A 6,000-nucleotide genomic window follows, 5' to 3' on the forward strand; every position below is an offset into this window, starting at 1 on the left:
CTTATGAATTAAACTTGTTAATAACCCAAAATAATGTCTAAAATACGGTATGAGCCAAAACAAATGGGACTGAAATTATCGCTCATCTGCTGTCCAGGTTTCCCTAGCAACAAGTATTTATGGACTCTAATTCAGTGTACTGAAAAAACTGACGCACCATTATCACTTTTCTTTCTCTTATTAGCTTTCATTGCTTCTTTACTTGTAACTTTTTTTTTTTATTCTGTAAACTGCCATTGTTTGTTTGTTTGTTTGTGTACTTGTTTACTTTTTTTCTTCCTCTGTTATCTTTCATCATCTATTTGTTCTTGTATTGTTTTGTATGCTTTGTCTAATTGCAGCCTCTAATTTGAGGAAGCTCAATAAAATAAAAAAAAATAGTTTGACATATTGTGAATTCAGTGTTGTGTTGATTTCTGCAATTATGGTTCTCACAACAGAGAAGGTGTTTAGTGTGGAGCATTATTTCCGGTCATATGGAGTAGGCCAAGCTTGTGTCACGTTAAAGAGAGTATCAGGAGTGATTTAACAATGCTATAGCAAATAACACAATGTTAGCTGCCGTCGAGAAGTTCCATCATACAGGATCAGTCTTAGTCACCTTGCACGTTATAATGACATCTTGATTTTCAGAGTAGGTTTGTAATTTCAGTATTCTGTATGACCGGAAATAATGCTCGACAATTAACACTTTCTCCTCTGTTGTAAGAACCATAATTGCAGATATATATATATATATATATATATATATATATATATATAAAATATTTCTAAATTTTAGACATCAGCTCAAAGAATTTGAGTGACCACAAGGGTTCTGAATACAATAAACATGTACAATATAATGTGATGTAATACATTAAAGAAAAAAGAAAGTTAATTGTTAAAGGCAAATATAAGTGGATTAATTGAAATAGAGATGATGTAATATTTGAAGGGAATCCTTGATAATATTTATAAGGACAGACATTACATAATCAAAAGGAATGTGAAGTTCCTTAAGATAATTCCATGTGAATTTTGTAATTGAACCTCTACTGCCAAACAGCAAACCAATGATAGACCATTGTTTAAGAGGGACGTTGTACTTTTGAGAAAGATAAGGCAGACAAGGTTCATATATAGACTTCTCCTCAATATCAACTTCGGTGGCCTGATTTAGGTTTCTTTCGAAACTGATAGTAGAGTCAAGAACAAGAGCCCGTTTTAAGCGTCCGTTAATAGCAATAACGTCTGCCCGTCTAAAAGAACTATCTGATGATACACAATGTACTTCCTCATGAATCTCCCAATTTAAAGTTTTTAACGATGTCGCCAACAACACTGAATTCACAATATAACAAACTATTCTATACAATAAATAAATACTTCGTTGAGAGGGAAATGTGGACAACAGATGAGCGATAATTTCAGTACTGTTTGTTTTGGAGCATACTGTATAACAGAGAAAATAATTTTAACAGAAAAATAACACTTCAAAAATTTTGCTATTAATCTCGTACATCTCAATATAAAAGACCATACAACAGTATTTGTACATATTTAATGACTGATTTGAGGCACTACACGTGGTAAATGATGATAAAAATGTATAAAAACTATATTATAAAACCTCTTCCTCATTAAAGATCATTAGTTCTCTCTTAATCACGAGATTACACTGAGTCACTAAATGCACAAAGGTTGCATAACTCTTTCACTCATGAAACAAGGAATCATTTCTTGAAAAGTTATTAAAAATATCGTAAAGATTCATCCTTATATGAATGAAGTAATTGTAGAAAGTTGCCAATCTCCTTGTGACCATGTTGAGTAATCTTCATCTGTATTCAACCCCATTCAAAGATCTCTCGTCCTTGTATGCAAACATAAGTATAAGCTATTTCACAACTGTGTTCAGCACTGCTGTCACTTATCTTGGAACAGCATTGAGTCATTAGCAGGTAGCCATACTTTTTCATCTCTTATACATGCCCTTAATTAATGTAAGCATTTAAAATTTTTACTTCAACTTCTGTTTCTTTTCAACAAGTACAAGAAGAACATGAAATGTCTTCACTTCCCCCTCCCCCACGGACTAAAATATGTTATTGGTATATTAACAAGTGTTGCTAAATTATGAAAAACATTCACATAAAAGACTTTTCAGAAGTATATAAGCTACTATAGAAGAATCCGAATGAAAATGGCTTCAAATGAAAATTGAAATTAATAATTTGTAACATGCAAATATAATCACAACACTTATGCCTCTAATAATGAAGCATAGAGTTACAATGTGTTTTCATTGCCTTATGATCCCATTTTCATTTGCTAATGATACAACTTCCATCTTGGTGTTCATATTTCTATATACTTCAACAGTGAAGAGTCAACTATGTACCAACATATTTTAAATCCTGTGGCAACTTTTAAATTAGCTGCTGAACAACTGTGTTCTTAGTACTGGATAAATTCATGAGATTTTAAAACCAATATCTTTTTAATACAGGAAATCATACTTATTACTATAATAATTTTGAGATAATCAAGAGCTGATTGCACTCCAAGATCTTCAATTTGCTCTAATATATTATTTACATTCTAAAACATGGGTGAGCAAACTAAATTGAAAGCTAAGATTTGAATTTGGAGGATTTCATCTTTTCTTGGATAAAACATATAGACGTATTTGCTTCAGTAATCAATAATAATCGATATTTCCTCCCTTCTTTGGCTATTGTTTGATTTACTTATTGTCTGGCTGAAATCAATAATTTAATAATAAATTGCTACTACTCAGTATTCACTAAATATCTAAGGTGCTACTATGTAATTAATTAATGAATACTAAAAGTTAATGTTTTAGGGCACATCATTACTTGAATGGCTAGTGTCGGCCGGTAAACTGAGTTCGAATCCCAGTTGGCCCAAGTGGAACTTACAGTGGATGAAGATAGTTCTGAGTGGTAGGTTTTTGCAGGGTACTCCTGTTTCTTCTACTAGCATTCTACCACTGCTCCATTAATAATCATCCTGCTGGTGTGGTTTACACTGCTACTCATGATACAGCATAGCAACAAGGACAAATGTCCAGCAGTAAGGAAGTCTACAATTATGATGCGTGCCTCCTGAACAGAGTTCCTTGGCCGAATGATGTAAGTGAAGAACATGTTATTATGAAAAAATGTTATTCTTTTAAGATAAACACGTTATAAATCCCAAATTTACTAGAAATATCTGTTTCAAACACATTAATAATGTGACAGTCGGGAGTCGATCGCATCCCACAGAGGTCGAGGGTACACGAGGAGAACGAGCGACGCAGCCACCTTCTTCGCTGCGGCCGCTTGGGTCTGGAGGGGACAGATGTAAGAGGGGGGGCACGAGGTGGAGGCGTGGACACGACGAAGGGTGAGGAGGGAGTAAAGCAGCTGGTGACTGAGAGGAGAAATCCAGAGAAGTCTGGATAGGCATTATCTTCTAGGTATCTGTTGACGGATCGCGAACTCTCCAGAAACTATGGTTTAGTTATAAATACAGTACAACACGCGAGTGAACTTGAGCAGTGTTGTTGTAATCGTTGGACAGCAAGCCAGCCTTGCGTAGCAGTGAAGCCAGTTTCGAGACCGGAGTTCGAGACTTGAGTTGTGTCCGTAACTGTGGAGCCGGAAGTCCTGAGTTTGAGTGCAGTAGACCGCAGTTGGGGGACCTGAGTTCGAAGTTCAGCGGATTGTCTCTGAAGGTCTGGGGTTCGAGATACTGTGAACTCAAGTGACTGAGCTAGAAGAACTAGCCAAGGCAAACGAACCGTGAACTGAGAACTGACAGTTCTGATTCGTAAATAGTGCTCTGTGAACATTAGTTAAGATCAACATTTCATTGTTGTTCTCAATAATCCAAGTAAATTGTCATTGTCGTCTGTGGAATGCAATAACGAATACTGTGTTACTGTGTGGAGTGGAAATCCCATTGTTGACGGGAGTAGAATTAAATTGTAGAAAGTGATTATTATTGGCGTAACAATAAAGTTACATTCTTGTTTTGTTTTAAAAAGTTACAATATTATTTAGTCTGTCAAGCAAAATTGTACTAAGTGAGACTCTTTGTTACTCTTGTAGTCAGAGATGTCGTAAATTTACATTTAACTGTTACATATTCGTAACTTGATTCTCAATGATTATTAGAATATTGTATAATTAAATTTCACACATTTGTGAACTCAGAACTCTCTATTCCTCTAATAGAAATATTATTTTTCTGTAAAGGACTAAGTTCTTTCCTCTTTTGGCTTAAGATTAATTCCTTCTCTTTCTGTCTGATATTACATTCTGCTACACAATTAAAGTCTAGTTACTTCCTTTCTATAGCTTTCTGCATGGTAAGGTTTTAATAGGATACAGGGGCGATTTCTCGGGGCATGCTATCTTGCTGCACAAGCCCAATATTTTCGTAGAATGTGTATTTCTCAAAATGGGATTACGTACATTAAAATTTATTTTGATTTTTGGAACATTGTATAGGTGTAATACCATCCGCAGGTTGCACACCGCAAGTATTGCAACGCTTGCTCGTTTCTTGGAGCTACAGGAAAGACGTAGAAACAGCGAGAATATGATGCGCGCGCAAGTGCCTTCCTCCTTAGTCCAACCTAGGCGCACATGCTTCTGTTATGTGTTGTTTGAAGCTCTGGTCCGAGAGCTACACCAACAACTATTTAACATTACACAGAGCAGTATTGACAGCAGGAATGTGCTGTGATTTGCGAGTGCAATGTAATTGTATGAGCAGAATGCATGTGTTAGCTGCTGCATGTATTATTAATTCTTAAACATTAATTTGAAGTATTGCAATGAGCTCGGAATTGTGTGTTATTGAAACCTTATTATTAAATCCATTTTCCCGAAGGACTATTCAAGAGAAGACAGACATTATAGAGAATATGTGCGCTGGTTCAGTGCAACAATATACCAGTACATTGGTTGCCAGGGTCGAAAAAAACTAAATAAACTGTTTTGTTGGCCATGTTTGTTATATTATATCGAACTTCTACATCTGATAAGCAAATATGATCCATGACTCATAATGATTTCATAATTATAAAATAAATTATTTATGTGGGTCTGATTATTTTTATTAATTATGAATTATTATATCCTCCCATCTTCCCCTATGAATAAAAAGAGCAAGCCTAACTTTCGTGACTAGCATTCGCCCCTGATAGGATACAATTGTTAAACCTTCTTCCAATTCCCACAACGTAAAGGACCAGACATGAGATTAATTGAATTTTGTAAGTGTGAGCAAACTATTCTAGAAGAGTTTGTGCACCCACGTCCTAAAAAGTAAATGAGATTCTAGTCAGGTTCGAGACAAACTTAAAATCTGAACTAAATTTGTTACATTATGATGCATCTGGAATTTAAATAAGAAATATCAATATTTATTAGCATTTGTTGTAGCCTTAATTTCGCAGGATTGCAACAGCTCTACAAATTTCAGAAGACATATCGTCCAATAACTGCATGAGAGTATTCTAAGTTATCCTTTTCATTTAACAATATCCTCCATAACCTGTTTCCTACCATTACAGCTTCAAGAAGACTGTATTTTTCATTAGTAAATAGACAAAAATAAAATCTACTCAAAAGAACCGTCTCAAGGGTGACATGAAAACAGTCGAGCAAAGACATGTATGTGTGGATTACACTTCGATCATATATTATAGAATACTGTAATCATAACATATGCAATGCCTATCTTTTCAATCATTCCGTCTATTGCACATCAATAGAAGTAATAAAAATATGTTCAAATTATGAACATAACCAACCAAAAACATAAATTACTTTCCAATATACATATTTAAAAAAAAAACTCCACGCAACACTCCTATGTATAATGCTAAATCCTCTGGATTACATTAAACATGACTAGCTGTAGTATACTGTGCCTGAGATATACTACTTTTTGCTAGCTCCAGAAAATTAAAATATAAGTAAAAAATGTTGATTTAATAAA

This window comes from Periplaneta americana, chromosome 17, assembly GCF_040183065.1.
Source record: "Periplaneta americana isolate PAMFEO1 chromosome 17, P.americana_PAMFEO1_priV1, whole genome shotgun sequence".
NCBI classification, from domain to species: Eukaryota; Metazoa; Arthropoda; class Insecta; order Blattodea; family Blattidae; genus Periplaneta; species Periplaneta americana.